The 21,180-nt window shown below is 38.2% G+C and overlaps 2 protein-coding genes across 6 annotated transcripts in view; one reads left to right on the top strand and one right to left on the bottom strand.

Annotated features, from left to right (window-relative positions):
- LOC106825131 (interferon-induced very large GTPase 1-like) overlaps positions 1-21,180 on the top strand; it is a 99,435-nt gene that overhangs the window by 68,345 nt on the left and 9,910 nt on the right. For 3 of the 5 annotated variants that reach the window (XM_044751639.2, XM_070490938.1, XM_070490937.1), the window contains one exon: positions 297-415. The exons of the other annotated variants lie outside the window; for them this stretch is intronic. The gene's annotated coding sequence lies outside the window, so the exon portion shown is untranslated. The remainder of the gene's footprint in view (positions 1-296; positions 416-21,180) is intronic. 5 annotated transcript variants of the gene reach the window in all.
- The window catches only part of LOC123278917 (olfactory receptor 2AG2-like), a 410,069-nt gene continuing 393,536 nt past the window's right edge, over positions 4,648-21,180 (bottom strand). Inside the window, exon 3 of the transcript XR_011495864.1 lies at positions 4,648-10,671. The gene's annotated coding sequence lies outside the window, so the exon portion shown is untranslated. The remainder of the gene's footprint in view (positions 10,672-21,180) is intronic.

The raw sequence follows: 21,180 nt of genomic DNA, 5'->3' as shown, positions 1-21,180 counted from the left end.
TTGTGCTCACCCACTCCCACCTTTGTCCACACACACACACACACACACACACACAGAGATTAATGTTAGTCTTCTATCTGTGGTAAATTTAAAACACAAAGGAAAGAAAAAAAGAAAGAGAAAAAGAAAGAAAGAAAGAAAGAAAGCAAGAGGGAGGGAGGGAGGAAGAAAGGACAAGGAAAGGAAGAAAGATGATTCCTTTTAATCAGGTGGTTTATTTTTCAAGGAAAAATGAAAGTGAAACCAGTTTTTCACTTCTTGCTCAAAGGATAAATTGAGCTCTCTCTGCCACACAGGAAGCCAAAGTCTGGGCTGGAGACAGCAGTCTGCCCGGCTCAGGGAAGGAATCTGCTTTGCCTTCTCTCTGGTTTCTCTCCAGCAAACTGAGAACAGGAGCCTGGCCTCAAGGAGACAGGTAGGTGAAGAAAAAGAAGGGAAATGGGGTAGACAGAGAGATACAATGACAGATTCAGAGGCTAAACTTGAAACAGAAATTCGTAGAAATAACCATAGTGAATTGTGAGAGACCAGGCAGATTATGAACACAAATATGAATCCACCGTCGTCATTCTTCCAAAAAGCAGCTACAAATCAGGGGAAAGGGAGTACAGTATCTAAACACACAGCTAAACAATTTAGTAATTTGTATTATGAAAGAAAAGTAAACCCAGACAGAGGTAAAAGGAGCCTTTGCTTGAAAGGATTATTGCAATGAAGGGAAGGAGACTCTTGCAATAGGGAAAACAATCCACCTGTAGGGCTGCCAGCATCTCAAAGGCCAGGCAGAAAGGAATTTTCTTTATTGGGAAGTGTCAACGGGGCCAGAAAGACAGGCTATGGAGGGAGTAGGATCATCAGGGAATGTTTTTCCCTGAGGCCCGCAGATTCTTAGGAGGGAGCATTTAGGAGGTTGTGTGCTAGGTCAGGAGGAGCTGGGTCACAATCAGGGGCCTGGAGAAAGGAGAGAAGCTTAACTAATGTTCAGTCAACTTACAAGCACTTTATTTCAATTGAGCAGTAGGGACAAACAGCCCAGCTAATCTTTTATGAGGCAACGAATGGGAATTTAAAGGGTCCCTGTTTGGCCTCATTATAGGTAAAAATGGGGAAGAAGATTGAGTCCTATCTAATCCAGTCATATGTGGAAGAGTGGTTTTCTGCTCTCAGCCATTTCTCAGAACACATAAGGGTGGATGGATTTCTTTAACCATCATGGTTGCAGGAGTAAAAGGCTAGAAAAGGTTAACACTGTTATTATGATTCATGTAAGTAACAGGTGCTATTGCAAGCACAAAGAAGAGAAGTAATAACTCCACCTGAAACACTGATGGAAGGCTTCACAGATAAGAAGAAAATTGAACTGCGTCAGGAGTGATAATTGGCTGTCCTAATAATCAAATTTCCATAAGACAGATTAACAGGAGAAAACTAAAATTAAGTGTATGCATATCGGAGCCCCACAGAGACATGAAGACTCAAAGACAGTCAGGCAATTGAAGCTCATATGCCATCCTGAGCTAAGGAGAAGTGGGTAGGAGTCTGGGCTTCAAAGGGCAGGAAGATTCCATGCAGGTAATTCTTTCTGGTATAAGAGTTATCTCTGGTAACAGCACCCTTCCTGGTACAGACACCCTATCTAAATTCTTGTAGGCAGTTAAGGGAGAAGAAAAAAGCTTTTCCTGAGTCTGTTGGGTCTTAATTGGCTTCACTCAACACAATCCACATGCCAAAGTGCCACATTTTGGGGTGGCATACTCTGCTCCCCCTAATTATACAAGGTTAGGAAAACTATGAGGTTGAGGAAAGATGACAGAGTGTAGTTGCTAAGGAAAGAAAGTGAACTAGAAGGTAGGAAAAGGAAAAAGAGTGGCTGTGAAAGGCATTAGGCTAATTGTTCCACATTAGGAGGGGTCTTGAACCAGGACCAAGTAATCTGATCATATCATAAACCAATGAAGAATTTTCAAAGTTTTGCAAACAAGTAAATGATGTAAATATGAGTTTCAGGATGTAGCGTGAAAGATGAACCACAAGAGGGAGAGAGAGAACTGACAAAGAGCTTCTCAAACAGAGCAGTCAAACAAATAGGGCACACTAATGCCCCACATTTGATAGGAACCCAACAGGGACCACAGTTTTGGGGAAGAATTAGGAAAAATGGGCTTCTAAGAAATAAAACATGCCCACATCACCATTTCCTCATGAAAATTGGGTGGATTCCCCCAAATGGCTAGAGCCAGGAATTTAGGATGAGTTTCTAATTGGAGAAGCCGTTCTCCATAGTTAGTCCAGCAACTCCAAAGAGCAGCTCCAAATACAAATGGAATAAGATCTAGGATAGGAGGCAGAGCCTAAGAGGAAAGCTAAATTTATTTAAATTTTTCATTGAGATGTAATTCACATATGACATTATATTAGTTCCAGTTGTACAACAAAATGATTCCATATATGTAAATATTGCAAAATGATCACAGAATAAGTCCAATTAACATCCATCACAACAGATAGTTATAATTTTTTTTCTTGTCATGAGATCTTTTAAAGTCTAGTCTCTTAGCAACTTTCTAACTTACAGTACAACGTTATCAACTACAATCACTGTGCTATACATTACATCCCCAGGGTTCATTCATTTTATAACTAGAAGTTTGTACTTTTGACCTCATTCACCCATTTTGCCTGCTCCCTTACCCCCACCTCTCCCCCACCCCCGCCCCAGCAAACACCAATCTGCTCTCTGTATCTATGAGTTTCGTTGTTTTGTTTTTTACTTTCCACATACAAGTGAGATCATATGGTATTTGTCTTTTTCTGCCTGACTTACTGCATTTAGGACTCAAGGTCTACTCGTGTTGTCACATATGACAGGATTTCCTTCTTTAATGACTGAATAATATTCCAGTATTTATTTACCACATTTCTTTATTCATTCACCCATCAAAAGCCATTTAGGTTGTTTCCATGTTTTGGCTATTGTAAATAATGTTGCTGTGAACATGGGAGCGCAGAGCTTTCTGAGTAATGGTTTTGAGTCCTTCAGATAAATAACCAGAAGTGGAAGTGCTGGATCATTTCATTTGACGGAAACTAGAAAAGATTGCACACTGCAAGAAAAGCCTAAAGCAGCTCATGATTAGCAGCAGAGTCACAATTCTTCAAACACATGTTTTTTAACTGCATGATCAAAAGTAGCCTCAAGATGCTCTTCATCCCGTTACATGCTTATTTCTTTCTAAGCAATAAAACAATCTGTGATTATTTTGCTTATTCAAGGATTGACAAGTTCATGGTCTGCTTCCCACCACTGGAATATAAATTCTCCAAGGATAAGGATCTAGCCTGTTTTACTCATCAATCAACACATAGCACCCAGGATGTTTCCCAGCATGCTGAAAGCCCTCAATAAATATGTGTGGAATAAATACTGGAATTTTTAACACATGTTGCCAAGCCTCTGATCCATGGTAGTTGTATGATGAGTTTGCATAAAAGCACATTATCAGCATGGGTCCAAGAGAGGAGAGAGAGTCAACAAAGAGAAGCTCCCCACATTGAGGAGGATAGAAATGTTGGAGAAGTCCCCTGGACTGGGTAATTACAAGGTGACTATCAGGCTACAGAGAATTTTTTCAGAAAAAAGTGAGGGCAGAAGTCAGACTAAATAGTGAGAAGTGGATGGGGTGTATTCATCAATTCATTTCATCAATAAACATTTATTGAGACAGAAGTGCTAAATTTCAAATAATTGTTTGAGAACTCTGGCAATAAAGGAACATAAAGAAGATAAAAGTTTATAAAAGAGGTGGGATATAATCTGCATTTAAATAAACTGTGAAGACTTGAGCATGTTTTCTTGTCCAAAGTGAGCAATCGTGAAAGTAAGATACTCCAGATATTTTAGACTCAAGATACAGAAAACAAGAGCCAAAAGGAGGTGAGTAGGAGACGGATTTAGAGGACAGAGTTGGTATTCAAAGAGTTTAGGGACATTTCTTCCCTAAGGACCAAAGGGAAAAACACAAGGATGGAATTTGATCTTAATTTGAAGGTGGAAATGTCTGAAAGTGAGAAAGGTGTGACCACATGGCTTCTGCATTCTGTAGAATTAGAAAGTGAGGTCACCGAAGGTGAGAGGAGCCTCAATGAATGCCGTTTGATGTAATCTTTCCCGTACTCGTAGACCCCTTCTCTATGCTTCCTAACTCTAGGTTCAAGGGACCCTCTCAGACCTTTTCTTATTTATCTCTCTAACTCTATTGTCTAGCAAAGCGCCTGGCACTTGGCAGATCAATAAGTGTATATAAATTAAATGTACAATTACCAAGATGTGATGTCTGGATTGTGGGGAGTGAAGGAGATAAAAGAGTCAAAGTAGACTCTCACTGGGACTGAGACACTTGGAAGATGGGAATAGGATGAGAGTGTTGAGAAAACAAAAGGAAAAAGAGGTTTGGGAAGAAGGTGGTGAGTGCAAGTTGGGATGCACTGATTTATATTCCACCTCATGGGCCCCTTCTGCTGAGAACCGCATCTCTGTCTCAGGCTGGCCCTGGACTCGTTTCATCCCAGGGCACCCAGAAGTTCAACTTTCTTCTCCTTCTGCTTCTCCTCCTCCTTCTCCTCCTCCTCCTCCTCGTTATTCTTCTCCTTCTTCTTCTTCCCCTTCTTTCTTCTTCTTCTTTGAGGATGATTCACCCTGAAATAACATGTATGCCAATCTTCCTCTGTTTTATATCTGGGTGGCTGCAATAGCATGGCCACCGCCAAGTGTGTAGGCCTGCACCTAGAAACCAAACCCAGGCCACCAAAGCAGAATGTGCCAAGCATAACCACTAGGCCATTGGGAATAAACAAGTTTCTTGTTTATTCTACTTAATTATCCATGAACACCCTCTATGCACTTGTCTGTTACTGGTCCAGGTATCAGTTCAATTCCTTTCTGCCTTCAGAACAATGCCTCATGCTTCAACTATCCCTAAGGGATTTACTTCTAATCACTGGATATGACAACAAAAATGTACAAAGCAGGGAACGTGAAAAATTCTCCTCCTGAATGTGGCTTCAGAATACTCCAGGTAACGTCATAGAAGCCTCACTACTCTGGGGGCTAATTAGAAAAGTTTGTGGGTAAACTGGTCTCAGGAATGGATGTCTAAGTGTGAGCATATACTCCCACATACAGGGGCCCTATGTTCTCCCACTAACAAGTCCCATAGAAGACGGTATTGTGTGACATCCTTTATCCTGCCTTAAAATTAAAGTTTTTATTTTTTCATGTCAACTTTATTGAGAAACCATTAATGCACAATAAAATGAATCCATTGTTGGGGCCCTGCCCTGTGGTGAGTGATTAAGTTCGCGCGTTCCGCTTTGGTGACCCAGGCTTTCACTGATTCAGATCCTGGGCATGGACATGGCACTGCTTGTCAGGCCACACTGAGGCAGCATCCCACACGCCACAACTAGAAGGACGCACAACTAAAATACACAACTATGTACTGGGGGAATTTGCTGAGAAAAAGCAGAAAAAAAAAAAAAAAAGATTGGCAACAGTTGTTGGCTCAGATGCCAATCTTTAAAAAAGAAAAAATCCATTGAAGGTATACATTTTGATGAGTTTTGCCAAGTCAAAACGACTGACACCTTGAAACCATTCCCACAATAAAGATACAAAACATTTTCACCATCCCAAAAGATTCTTTGAGTCCCTTGGCAGTCTACCCCTCCCTCTGCCCTAGCCCCAGGCAACCACTGGTAGGCGTTTTGTTACTATAAATTAGTTTTCAGTTTATATAAATGAAATAATATGGTCTGTGTTATTTTGTTGATTGTTTCTTTCACTCAGCATAATAATTTTTAATTTCAACCATGCTGTTACGTGTATGAGTAGTTGTCATGTATTGTTGAGTAGTATTTAATTGTGTACCATACTTTGTTTATCTGCTTACCTATTTATGGACACTTAGAGTATTTCCAGTTTGGGGCTCTTATGAAAAAAGCTGCTACGAATATCTATACACAAATCTTTGTGTGAGCATATATTTTTATTCCTTTGGGTAGATACTTACAGTAAAATGTCTGAGTTGTGTGATAGGTACATATTTAACTTTTTAAGAAATTGCCAAACAATTTTCTAAAGTCGTTACCCACAAGAGCGTCTGAGAGTTCTAGTTGCTCTACATCTTCCTGGATTTCGATGTTGTCAGTCTTTTTAATTTAAGTCACTCTACTGAGTGTGTAGTGTTATCTCATTGCAGTTTTAGTTGTCATTTCCCTGTCACGAATGGTGTTGACATCTTTTCATGTGCTTCTTGACCATTCAATATCTCCCTTTTTGAATTGTCTGTTTAAACTTTTTGTACATTTCTTATTTCATTCTCTTACATATTTTGAGCTGTAAGAGTCTTTATATAATCTAGATACCAGCCCTTTAGCAGATATATACATTGCAAATATTTTCTTCCATTCTTTAGTTTGCCTTTTAATTTTCTTAATATTTTTCAAAGAGCAAAAATTATTCATTTTAATTAAGTCTAATTGATGAAATTTTTCATTTATGGTTCATGATTTGGGTGTCCTAAGAAAGTTTTACCTACTACACGGCCTTGAACATTTTCCCCTGTTTTCCTCCAGAAGTTTTATAGCTTAGCTTTTACATTTGGTCTATTTTGAATTATTTTGTGTGTGGCTTCAAGTAGGGTCAATGTTCATTTTTCACATGAATATCCAATTCTCCTAGCACTATTTGTTGAAAAACTTTCCTTTCCTCTTTGAAAATCAATCTATCATAAACACATGACTATTTCTGGACTCTCTGTTCTGTTCCATTTCCATTGACCTATATCTAAACTTCACTAATACCATACTGTCTTGTTCATTGTAGCTTTATAGTAAATGTTCAAATCACACAACGTAAGGATGTCCTTCTTTCTTCCTTTCTTTTTTTTTCACATGCACACCCAAACCACATATCCATATGCAATTTCCTTAGACAGGTCAAAACAGTCAAAAAACAAAATTCCTAACTGTCTCTGAAAGACGGCGTCTTGAGTTATGAATTCCTCAATGTTTCTTGGCAATCTTAGCAAGTTAGAATTAACAATGTAGGGTAGGAAGACATTTCCTCTACCCACTCTAGGTTCTTCTGTCAGGACAATGAATTAAATTTACACGACAGATAATAACAGGAGAAAAGTAAACAAAGCTTTATAATATGTATACATGGGAGAGACCCAGAAAAACTGAGTAAATCCCCAAAACGGAGGAGGTTCTCATCTTAAATACTCTCCTCATCTAAAGGCAAAGGAGGAAGTTGGGGGGAGAAGGGGAGTCAGTTATGGGAGATTACCAGAAAAGCACAGTAAACAAGAGTAAGGTTATTATGCAGATTAAAGTCCTTGCCTTCTGCATTGATAAGAGTTTCTAGAGATAAGGTCATCCTCTCCTCTTCCTCATACAGAGAGGGACACATCTTTACAGGTGGAGATTTCCTTTACAAATGGAAATGTCTCTTAACAAAGAGTAACTTCTGCTTTTCAGATTTTCTCTCATGTCTGCAGTTTTTAAAAGTAACCAACCCAAGATAATCCTCATGCCAAACAGACATATCTTGGGGTGGCCAATTCCAATCCCTCATAACAGTTTTCATGAACTTTAACAAGATAGAGATCCTTATGGGACAGAGAAATGAGCTACCATCTAAGCTTGTATAACATCTACCTTCTGAACTCTATCCCTTCTCCAGACAAACTTCAGGATACAGCTGAAAGGTCTATTCTCCCCTTTCTTCCTCTTGACGCACACAACCCAAGAACTCAAGGTCATGGAACAGTTAGAAAGGAAATTTTGATTTGCGGGATGTCAGAGAAGATCTCTGAATATAAGTTCTTATTTGATGCAATTTTCTGGTACAGAGGTGTCCACGCTACTTTATCTGTGTGTTTCTTAAACAACAAGAAATTAAAGAAATTAAAAAACTATGTGCTCCTTTTTAGAGGGGTGAAGTCAGGTAACAATAAGCCTGTGCCTACCTGCCAGGCTCTGAAAACCATCACTTCGCAGTAGCATGAAGCTTACCCCAGAAGGCTACAAGTCTTTCTCTACTCCTGGCCAACTGTAGCTCAAAGCTATCTCAGAATGACCATGGCCAGGCTACTCAGACAGCTCAAGAAATAAGATACAAGTTCCCAGGGGCTTGTCCATATAACATCTGAGATTGCCTGTTTTCGGTTTACGTGATTTCCAAAGATTTCAACCTCAAAACCATAAAACAGGGGCCTTCAACATTACTTAATTGAAAAGGACATAGGTTAATTTGAATGCCCTCCTGGGGACAAAACAAAGACTGCTTTGATCCTTTCTCCTGTTCTCTTTGATCCTTCCTCCACCTGCCAAGGACTTCACAAGCCATAGAGAAGATCATCCTGTCAGCATAGAGCCTACTAGGATTTACAGGTCAATGAAGTATCATCAATTGTATGACCACTTAAGCATGACCAGGTGGAGTATTAGAACACTGCCTGTATTCCAGAACAATCTCTCATATCTCTATCTGCTTCCCATCATTAATCCTCTCTACTTCCCAAAAGTTTACACTAGTTGCTATTCAGACCTCTAATACTATAAGTTAATTTTGCCAGGGGTTCAACTTTCTTTCTGTGGAATCGTATTGTAGGCATTCTTTTGGATTTGGCTTCTTTCTCACAACTTAATATTGTGAGACTCACCCGTATTGTTGTATGTAGCTGTGATATTTGTCTCCATGTCTTCCCATAAAATTCTATTACGTGAATAAGCCGTAACTTGGTTACCCACTTGGCAGTCAATGGACATCTGAGTTGTTTCCAGTTTGTGACTTTTATTAGTACTGTTATGAACATTCTAGTGGATATGACTGCATGAATATGTGCACACAGTTTCTATTGGCATACACCTAGGGATGGAAATCTTGGCTTATTTCTGTCATTTTATTTTATGGGGATCCATGATGTCCTGTTTTGTTTGGATTTTTGTCTTTCCTCTATTTGTGGCACTGATTGAGATTTCTATGTTTAATTTTATTATTACATTAGTTAGGATGTAATCACCCTTTTTAAGTCATAAAAAACCTCCATTCTTACCCAATATATTCAAAAATAATTTTGTATCAACTTTGCACATATTCACTCTCACAGCACCATTACCACACACACATGTGCATGAACATACACTATCCTCATCCATACCACTATTTCTGTATTCAACCAACTGGAATTTTAACTATAGATTGCTCTTAATTTTTAAATTATACAGCAACAATTATTTAAACTAAGAGTTTTACTTGTTCCTTTACTAATTTGGTTGGCATAAGATCTTAGTTTCAAAATCGTATTCCTTAAGCACATTAAAAATAGTACTGTCATGGGCCTGCCCCAAGGGCCTAGTGGTTAAGTTCAGCATGCTCCACTTTGGCTGCCCTGGCCCAGTTCCCAGGTGCAGATCTATACCAATCACCTGTCAGTGACTATGCTGTGGTGCAGCTCACATACAAAAAGAGAAAGATTGACAGCAGATGTTAGCTCAGGGAAAAAAAAAATTGTGCTCTTATATCATTTAGTATCTCACATTCCTGCTGAGAATTCTATCAGTCTGCTTTTAACTTATCTGCATATAACATGGTTTGCTCATTTGTTTAATTTTTAGACTCTTCACTCTGTATTCTAAGAGTATGAGAATATTGCCAGATATCTAAATAATTATTATTAATTAGAGGCATGTATATATGATGACTGACAAATAATAAGGTACAATTGAAATTTCAGAATGTTATAAACTATTATGGGCTCAATAAAATAAAATAAAATAAAATAAAAGTAGACCTACCATATGATCCAACTATTTCACTTCTGGGTATGAATCCGAGGAACATGAAAACACACATGTGTAAGATATTGGCACCTCTGTGTTCATTGCAGCATTATTCACAATAGCCAAGACTTGGAAACAGCCAAGACTTGGAAACAACCTAAGTGCCTATCAATGGATGAATGCATAAAGAAGATGTGGTATATATTCACAATGGAACACTACTCAGCTGTAAAAATATGATGAAATCTTGCCATTTGTGACAACATGAATGGACCTTGATGGTATTATGATAGGTGAAATAATTCAGACAGAGAAAGTCAAATACCGTATGATTTCACTCATAAGCAAAAAACGAAAAAAACAATAGGAACAATAGACAAACACATAGACACAGAGATTAGACTGGTGGTTACCAGAAGGGAAGGGGGGGTGGGAAGCAGGTAAAAGGGGGGATAGGGTATATGTGTATGGTGACAGATGGTGATTAGTCTTTGAGTGGTGAACATGATGTAGTCTACACAGAAATCAAAACATAATAATGGACATCTGCAATTAAAAAAAGATGAATATGACAAAGTCCCCTACAACCGGAAGGAATACAGGGCGGTGGGATTTTGAGGTTTAGGCAATGGGAGACTGCCTATGAACAAGCAGACAGCTACAAGGCAGCACAATGTGATAGGAGCGTTACCAGAGTGTGAAGTAAGTGCTGTGACAGCATAGCACAGAAGAGCTCAGTAGAGGTCAATGCAGGTAGAGTCGCGCAGGTGTCCTGAGATGCGGAGGGAGAAATACAGGAAGATGTGGGTAGGCTTTCTGGAGGAACTGGAAAAAATGAGTAGGAAGTTCACTTAGAAGAATACGCATGTGTCAGACATACAAAGTTTGAAGTAGAAGAACAATGAGGCAGGAAGTAACGATCTACAAACAGTGTTATAGTGAATTAGATCAAGGAAAAAGATAATCAGCAAAACAAAGTACTTTATGTGTGATTTGGGTTTGAGGGAAAACTGGCAGAAATAACATTACTAGAAAGCTCTAATATAACAGATAGAGAACAGTGAAATTCTCTCTTTCTCATCATGAACACACACTACACTTTTAAAGAGTTTAGCTCCAGCCAGCCGGTGGCTCAGCAGTTCAGTTCGAGTGCTCTGCATCAGCAGCCCAGGCTTGCTGTCCAGATCCCAGGTGCGGACCTATGCCCACTTATAAAGCCATCCTACGGCAGGGGTCCCACTTATAAATAGAGGAAGGTGGGCACAGGTGATGGCTGAGGGCTAATCTTCCTCAAAAACAAAGTTTAGCTCACTTTAGTGTTGAATCATCCAAAATACCTAATACAATGTCAGAAGCTTGGTTAATTTTCAAATCAACTACTGTAGAGAAACAGCTCATTCCAGCATAAAGGTCTTTTACAGGAAATAAAAACTAACATGTTTCATTAGCACTGAGTGCATGATTCTCTTTGTCCTTGGATGACTCCAGAAATAGAACAGTAAGGCAGTTAAAGTGCTTTCCCTAAGCAAGAAACTCTAACGTGCCCAAGGCTCTTCTCCCAAATTCCTGCCTTACCCTGCTTCTGATAGAGATCAATATGGATCAGAAAAATATACTATCATTTACCTTCTGAACCATATCCCTTCTCTAGACAAATTTCTACTGAATACAGCTAGGAGGTCTATTCTTCCTTCTTCCTCTTGATTCACACAACCCCAGAACCTCAGATTGTGTATTAGTTGGAAAGGAAATTTTGAGTTATGGGATGTCAGAGAAGATCTTCGTACAAGTTCTTCTCTCATGCAATGTTCTGGTACATGGGTGTCCATGCTATTTATGTGTTTCTTAAACAACAAGAAACTGAAGAAAGAACTATGTGCTCCTTTCAGGAGGGGATAAGTCAGGTAACAATAAACCTGTGCCTACCCACCAGTCTCTGAAAATCACCACTTCCCAGTAGCATGAACCTTTCCCAAAGGGCTACAGGTCTTTCTCTACTCCTGGCCAACTGTAGCTTTGAATCTGCCTCAGCCTGACCGTGCCCAGGCTTCCCAGACAGCTCAAGAAACGAGACACAAGGTCTCCGGGGCTTCTCCATGCAAGATTTGAGATGAACTGTTTTTGGTTTATGTGATTATAAAAGATTTCAACCCCAAAACGATAAAACATGTGCCTGCAACATTTACTTAATTGAAAAGGACACAGGTTAACTTGACTGTCCTCCTGGTGACAAAACAAAGACTGCTTTGATCCTTTCTCTTGGTGTTTTGATCCTTCCTCCACCTGCCAAGGACTTCACAAGCCGTAGAGAAGACCATGTTCTCAGCATAGAGCCTACAAGGATTACAGGCCAATGGAGTATCACAAATTGAATAACACTGTTAGCAAGCCCAGACGGAGTATTAGAACACTACTTATATCCCAGAACAATCTCTCATATCCCTATCTACTTCCCATCATTAACTCTCTCTACTTCCCAAAAGTTTGCGCTAGTCACTATTCAGACCTCTAATACTATACGTTAACTTTGCCAGTTGTTTATCTTTCTTTATGTGGAATCATATTGTATGCATTCTTTTGGATTTGTCTTCTTTCCCATAACTTAATATTGTGAGATTTACCCATATTGCTGTGTGTAGCTGTGATATTTGTTTTCATTGTTGTATAACATTCCACTGTATTAATATGCCACAATTTAGTTACTCACTGTGCTGAGAACAAACATCTGAGTTGATTCCAGTTTGTGACTTTTATGCATGCTGCTATGAACATTCTATTTGGATATGTCTTGATGAATAGATACATACAGTTCTATTGGCATATACTTAAGGACAGAAATTTTGGCTTCTGTCATTTCACTATATGCACATCCATAATTTCTTGATTTTTTCTTTGTTTTTTCCTACCTTGTGATACCGATTGAGATTTCTCTATTTAATTGTATTATTACATTATTTAGGGTGTGATCACCCTTTTTATGTCCTAACTAACCTCTATTCTTACCCAACACATTAAAAAATCATTTTTTATCAACCTGCACATATTCACTCTCACCACCATCATCACCACACACACACACATGCACAAACACACATTGTCGTCATCCTTAACACCAGTTCTATGTTGAACTAGCTGGAATTTTAATTACAGATTGTTCTTAATTTTTAAATTATACAGCAAAAAATATATAAACTAATAGTTTTACTCATTCCTTCACTAATTTGGTTGGCATATAGTCTTAGGTTCTAAATCATACTCCTTAAGCATATTAAAAATAATATTGTCATATCATATAGTGTCCCACGCTGCTGCTGAGAATTCTGATATTAGTCTGCTTTTAACTTACCTTTAAATAACACAGATTGTTCATTTGTTTAATCTTTAAACTTTTTACTCTTTATTTTAAGAGTTTGAGAATATTGCCAGGATATATCTAAATAGAGTAATTATTATTATTATTTCTGTTCAACATTTGATGTATATTTTCTTTTTTTTGAGGAAGATTGACCCTGAGCTAACTACTGCCAGTCCTCCTCTTTTTGCTGAGGAAGCCTGGCCCTGAGCTAACGTCCGTGCCCATCTTCCTCTATTTTATATGTGGGACGCCTACCACAGCATGGTGTGCCAAGCGGTGCCATGTCCGCACCCGGGATCTGAACCCGCGAACCCCGGGAGGCTGAGAAGCGGAAAGTGCACACTTAACCGCTGCGCCACTGCCAGCCCCTGATGTATATTTTCATTATAGAGAAGCAGGTCATATGGACCTCTGGGAAATGTTCTTCTATTGTTTCTTTGATAATTGTTCTCCAATATTCCATCTGATCTCTCCTTCTGGAAACCATATTAGAGTCAATCAGATGTTGGTAACACTTCTGGATCTAGGCTACATGTTTCCTTAAAGAGATGTATAGCTCCTTATAGCCTTTCCATTTATTCTTCGAAGTTAAATTCTGAAATACCCCTTACTTGAACAGTCTAGCATAGTAGTTGAGAATTCAGGTGTATTCATTCAAATATTCGGCCCAAAAGAATACAAACAGCACTTTCAAACAGCACTACACTGCTTCATGGCTAATGCAAGTACCTTCTAATAAAAAGTCAATCCTAATTCTGCCTTTCTGTCCCTTGTGTCACTGCTATCATTTATTTCACTTATTTTTAAGCATACATAGCATGTTTACACTTATATAACACATATACATAAGCACACATAATTGAATATATTGTTGTATCCCTATTTTTGACAAACTTTATCTACTAGATCAATTAAGACTAAGAAAAATGTTTTATTTTACCTTGACTTATTCCTTCCTCCATGCTCTTCCTTTCATTATGTACATCTGAGTATCATTTTCTTTCTCTCTAAACTTTTCTCTAAGCTGTTCAACTTCTTTTAACATTTTTCCCAAGGCAGTTCTATTGGCAACAAGCTACCTCAATTTTTGTTAGTCTGAGAAAGTCTTGATTTCTCCTTCACTTTTGAAGGATAATTTGGCAGGGTATAGAATTCTGAGTTGGTGAGGTGTGTTCTCTCCACATTTTAAATATTTCACTCCAGTCTCTTCTTGCTTGTATGGTTTCTGAGGAGAACTCAGATGCAGTTCATATCTTTGCTCCTCTATAGACAAGGTATTTTTTTCTTCTGGCTTCTTTCAAAATTTTTCTGTCTGTATTTTTGGCAGTTTGAACATAATATGCTTAAGGATGGTTTTCGGGGGCATTTATACTGCTTGATGTTCTGGTTTCCGGATCTGTGGTTTAGCATCTGATATTAATTTGGGGGAATTCTCAGTCATTATTGCTTCAAATATTTCTTCTTTTCCTTTCTGTCTTTCTTCGTCTTTTGATATTCTCATTATGCATATGTTACACCTTTTATAGTTGTCTCACAGTTCTTGGATACTCTGTTCTGTTTTTTCAGTCTTTTTTCTCTTTGATTTTCAGTTGTGGAAGTTTCTATTGAATTAGCCTCAAGCTCAGAGATTCTTCCCTCACCCGTGTCCAGTCTACGAATGAGCCCATCAAAGGCAATCTTCATTTCTGATGCAGTATTTTTTATCTCTGGCATTTATTTCTTAGAATTTCCATTACTCTGCTTACATTGTCCATCTGTTCTAGCATGCATTCTTCTTCATCCATCAGAGGCCATAGGATATTAATCACAGTTGTTTTAAATTCCAAATCTGATAATTCCAACATCCTTCCATATCTGAGTCTGGTTCTGATGCTTACTCTGTCTCTTCAAACTGTGGCTTTTGCCCTTGTGTATGCCTTATAATTGTTTTCTTCACAGACATCACGTGTTGGGGGAAAGGAACTGCTGTAAACAGACCTTTAACAACGTAGTGGTGAGGTGTGGGAGAAGGGAAAGAGTCCTATAGTCCTGTGACTAGGTCTTTTAGTGAGCATGTACCTCTGGACTGTGAACTTCACAAATTCTTCCCGGTTTTTTTACCCTCTTTGGTGGGAGATAATGGCTAGAGTGGGCTGGAGTTGAGCATTTTCTTTCCGCCAGGTGGAACGCTAGAGTAGACTGGCCTTAAGTATTGCCCTTTCCCTAGGCCAGTCTGACTCTGAAAAACATCTCAAGAACTGAGGTACTGGTAAAATAGTTTCTCTTGAGGGCAGGACTTATTAAGAAGAAGAGAATACTCTGATCTATTTCAAAATGGTTATTTTCCCCCTCCCTCTGCATAGGAATATTTTCTCCAATATTCACTGTGAGAACCTGGTTAAGCTCCTGGGGGTAAAACTCACAAATGCATGAGGACCTCTATGACTGGGACTCTTGGAGGTTTTGATTTTCAGACTTGTCCACACGGCCTCCAGTGATTTTCAATTACAGTGTAGCTTTTCCTACCCCAGCACTAGGTACCATGGAGGTTTCTGCTTATGAGTTTCTCCTCCAGTAAGCTGTCATTCTCTGTATTCACCTGTGCCTCTCTCCAAATTGGAGGGCAACAGATTGTCCTGTGACCCCACTTATCTGACACATCTAAGAAGAACTGTTGATTTTTCAGTTTATTAAGCTTTTCACTTGTCGATAGGATGGAGTGATCACTTCCCCGCTTCTTACATGCCAGACTGGAAACTGGATGTCTTGCTTTTTATTTTGAGGTCATGTTATTAGATGATACTAATGTAGGAGAGTTACATGTTCTTTGTGAAAAGTCTTTATTGTTATAATTTGTTCTTTGTCTCTCAGGAGGCTTTTTTTTTAACTTAAATTCTATTTCTACTTTATTAATATAGCTAGCTTCTCCAGCTTTCTTTTGGTGTTTGAATTTTCTCTTCTTTTTACTTGCACATTCTTGGTATCCTTATGTTTTAGATATGTTAGAGTTTTGTCAACAGCAAAAAAAGTTGGGGTTTCTTTGTTAATTCATTCTTACAATCTTTGTCTTTTACTGAAGCATGTAGTGTACTTGTACTTAATATGATTACTAATATATTTGTGTTTGCAATCTTACTCTGTGATTTCTGTCTGAAGTGCCAGTTCTGTGTTCTGTTTTCCCTCCATGCTTGCCTACTTTTGGATTAATAAAGTATTAAAAGTAGAAATTGGCAAAGTAATAATTAATAGATTTTACTTTTAGAGCACTATTAGAATTACCAAAAAAATTAAGTGGAAAGTGCCGAGCATTCCATATATGCCCATGCCACATACAGTTTCCCCTATTATCAACATCTTATATTAGTGTTTTTACACATACAAGTGTGTAACATTTGTTACAATTGATTAGCCAAATATTGATACACTATTACTAACTACAGTCTATGGTTTACACTAGAGTTTACTCTTTGTATTATACATTCTATAGGTTTTGACAAATGTATGGTGACATGGTCCAGCATTACAATATTATAAAAAATTCTTTCACTACCTTCCTCTCCCTGGAAGCCATTGATCTTTTTATAGTCTCTGTGGTTTTCCATTTTCCAAAATGTCGTATAGCTGGAATCATAAATATTTTGCCATTTTCAACTTGGCTTCTTTCGCTTAGCAATATGTTTTCAGTGTTCCTCCATGTCTTTTCATTGTTTGATAGTTCTTTTCTTTTTCTTTCTCTTTTTTTTTTTTTTTTTTTACTAAATAATAATCCATTGCATGGGTGTATCACAGTTTTCTTTATCCATTCACCTAGTGAAGGAAATCTTGTTTGCATCCAAGCTTGCAGTTATGAATAATGCTTCCATAGACATCGTGTGGAGGTTTTGTGTGGCTATACATTTTCAGCTCATTTGAGTAAATATCAACTAGTGTGGTTGCTGGATCATACAACAAGAGTATGTTTCTTTTGTAAGAAACTGTCAACCTGTCTTCCAAAGTAGCTATAAAATTTGCATTCCCATCACCAATGAATGAGAGTTCTTATTGCTCTGCATCCATGCAAACATTTGGTGGAGTCAGTGTTTTGGATTTTAGCCCTTCAAATAGGTTCGTTGTGGTATCTTGTTTTAATTTGCAATTTTCTAATGAGAAAGATGCTGAGCATTTCTTCATATGTTTACTTGCCATTTCTATAATATTTTTGGTGTTTATCTGTTCAGAAAATTTGCTCAACTTTTAAATGGTATTTTTTTCTTCTTGTTGAGTTTTAAGGGTTCTTTGTACATTTTGGATACCAGTCCTTTATCACATGTATTTTGCAAAGATTTGCTCCCAGCCTTTGGCTTATGTTTTCATTCCACTAACAGTGTCTTTCACATAACAGAAGTCTTTCATTTTAATCAATTCCTCTTGTCAATTTTTATTTCATGGATCATGCTTTTGATGTTATATATAAAGAGTCATCATCAATACCAACTTCACCCAGGTTTTCTCCTATGTTATCTTCTTAGAGGTTTATAGTTTTGCCTTTTCTATTGCAGTCTATGATCTATTTTGAGTTAATTTTTTGAAGGGTGTAAGGTCTGTGTTTAGATTCACTTTTTTGCATGTGGATGTCCAGTTATTCTAGCATCATTGGTTTAAAAGACTATCCTTTCCCCCATTAGATTGCCTTTACTCCTTTCCAGATTAGTTGACTATATTTGTGTGAGTCCATTTCTGCATCTTCTATTCTGTTCATCAATTCTATTTGTCTACACTTTCACCACTAGCACATTGTCTTGATTACTTTCAAGCTTTATAGTAAGTCTTGAAGAGTGGGAGTGTCTGTATTCTCACGTTGTTCTTCTCCTTCAATATTGTATTCTGGGTCTTTTACCTTTCTATGGAAACTGACTTTAGAATCAAGTTATTCATATCCACACAATACTTGCTGGGGTTTTGATGGAAATCGCCTTGACTCTATAGGTCAAGGTGTAAAGAACTGATGTCTTAACAATATTGATCGTCAAATACTTCTCCATTTATGTAGATCTTTGATTTCTTCCACCAGAGTTTTGTAGTTTACCTTGTACAGATATTGCACATATTTTGTTAGCTTTAACCCCAAGTATTTCATTTTGGGGGTGCTAATGTATGTGATATTGTGTTTTTAATCTCAAATTCCAATTGTTTATACCTGGTATATAAGAAAACAATGATTTTGTATGTTAATACCTGTATTCTGCAGCCTTGCTATATTCACTTATTAATTCAAAGAAACTTGTTAATTATTTGGGGTTTTATACCTAGACAATCGTGTCATCTGCAAACAATAGGAGTTTTATTTCTTCCTTCCCAATCTGTTTATTTTTCATTTCCTTTTCTTATCTTAATCCATCAGCTAGGATTCTAGTAGGATGCTGAATAAAAGTGGTGAGGGGGATATCCTTGTCTGTTTCTGACTTTAGTGGAGAAAGCTTCTAGTTTCTCACCATTAAGTATGTTAGCTGTAGGGTTTTTGTAAATTCCCTTTATCGACTTTAGCATGTTCTCCTCTATTCCTAGTTTGCAGAGAGTTCTTATAATGAATTGGTGTTAGATTTTATTGAATGCTTTTTCTCCATCTATTGATATGATCACGTGATTTTTCCTCTTAGCCTGTTGTGATGCACACCTGAGATAAATCCCACTTGGTATTGGTGTATAATTCTTTTGTACGTTGTTGGATTCAACTTGCTAATATTTTATTCCTGAGAGATGCAGGTTTACAGCTCTGCTTTCTTGTAATGTCTTTGTCTGGTTTTGGGTATTAGGGCAATGCTGCCCCTGTAGAATAAATTAGGAAGTACTCCCTCTGCTCTTGTTCTCTGAAAGCATCCAATAGGTGTTGGAGTGTCATGTTTCCATTTACATTTGTTCTGAGATACTTTTTGATTTCCCTTTTGATTTTTCTTTGCCCCACTGGTTGTTCAGAAGTCTGTTGCTTAATTTCCACATACTTGCAGATTTTCCAGCTTTCCTCTTGCTGTTTATTTCTAGTTTCACACCATTGTGGTCAGTAAAGATACTCAGTATAATTCTAATCTTCTTAAATGTACTGAGACATGTTTTATGCTCTATCATATGATCGATCCTGGAGAATACTGTGTATGCATTAGAGAGGAATGCAGATTTGGCTGCTAGTGCAAGGAATGTTCTATAAATTTCTGTATAGTCCATTTGGTCTAATGTATGTTTCAACTCCAATGCTTCCTTGTTGAGTCATCTTACACTTAACAGAGTATTCATGGCTGGCATTTTTTTTCTTTCAATACTTTGAACACATCCTTCTACTCTCACCTCTTCTATGTACTTTCTGCTGAGAAATCCACTGATAGTCTAATAAGGGTTCCTTTGTAGGTTTCCCCTGGCTGCTTTTAGGATTTTCTCTGTATCTTTGATTTTTGACATTTTCATTAAAATATATCTTGGATGGGGCTGGCCCCATGGCCGAGTGGTTAAGTTCACGTGCTCCGCTGCAGGAGGCCCAGTATTTCGTTGGTTCGAATCCTGGGCGCGGACATGGCACTGCTCATCAGACCACGCTGAGGCAGCGTCTCACATGCCACAACTAGAAGGACCCACAACGAAGAATATACAACTATGTACCATGGGGCTTTGGGGAGAAAAAGAAAAAATAAAATCTTTATAAAAATATATATATATATCTTGGAGAAGGTCTTTTTGCATTGAGATAAAAGGGTGATCTATTAACTTTGTGAAAATGGATGTCCAAGTCTCTCCCAAGATCTCTGAAGTTCTCAGCTATTACTTCTTTAGATAAACTTTCTGCACCCTTCTCCTCCTCTTCTCCTTCTGGAATCCTGATTATTCTAATTTTTATTTTATTTATGGATCCTACAGATCATGTAGGTTTTCTTTGCATTTTTCCAATCTTTTTTCTTTATTCTCCTCTAATTGGGTTATTCAAAATTCCTGCCCTCTGACTCACTTATTCCGTCTTCCATTTTCCTTATTCTGAAGCAGATGCTTTCTATTGCATTTTCCATTTCATTCATTACATTTTCCACCTCCAGAATTTGTTTCTTTTTTATGATTTCTATCTCTTTGGTAAACATCTCATTTTGTCATGGCATTTTTTCCCTGATTTCGTTGAATTGTCTTTCTGAGTTTTCTTGAGGCTCATTCAGTAACTTCGAAACAGCTATTTTGAATTCTTTATCAGCCAGGGCACAAAGTTCAATGCCTTTGTGTTAGGTTATTGGAGAATCATTATTCTCTTTTGGTGATGATATGTTTCCCTGATTCTTCATGCTCTTGTGGTTTTGCATTGCTTCTTTCACATTCCAAGTAACAGATCCCTCCTTAAATGTTTACTAGCGGCCTTTAGAGGGGGTATTCGGTTTTTTGGTGCTGGAGTTTTATCTTCCTTTGTTTGAGTACATCTGCTCCACTCTTTTTGCTCTCTCATGACAGAATTGTTACAATTTTATGTCTTCTCTGGTTCTTACAACTCACCAGCCTGGCTACTGGAAACTTCTCTTCTGTTTTCCAGAAGGTGGTGCTATCCCTCAAGTGTGTGGTTTCTCCCTTGCCCAGAGATCCTGTTCTGTTTTTCTGATAGCACCCCACTTACCAGACTGGCTCTCACCCCTGAAATCATGAGTGTCCACAAGGAGCCAGTCACACAGTGAAGGGAGTTGTGGGTTTAGCACTCGGGTGATGGGGGTGTCTACACACCAGTTTGGGAGATTGGTGGTTGAGTTCTCCCAGAGGCTTATGGGAGGACTTCCTTCTGCAGTCCTGAGTACAATCAGGAGCAGCAACTGTGTCCCTTTAATGGCCTTTGATATTCTTATCTGCCTCTTTCCCAATCTCTTTCCAGTCATGGAGGTCCAGCCTCACTACTCTGGGTACTGCTGGAAAAAAATGGGTTTCTATGGCCATGTCCCAAACAACTCAGGTAGCCAGGCACTCACTCACCAATCTCCTTTTTCCCCACTGCAGTGGTCACAGTCACT

The sequence above is a fragment of the Equus asinus genome, chromosome 20 (assembly GCF_041296235.1).
Source record: "Equus asinus isolate D_3611 breed Donkey chromosome 20, EquAss-T2T_v2, whole genome shotgun sequence".
Taxonomy (NCBI): Eukaryota; Metazoa; Chordata; class Mammalia; order Perissodactyla; family Equidae; genus Equus; species Equus asinus.
This window is presented reverse-complemented; position numbering and strand designations above follow the sequence as displayed.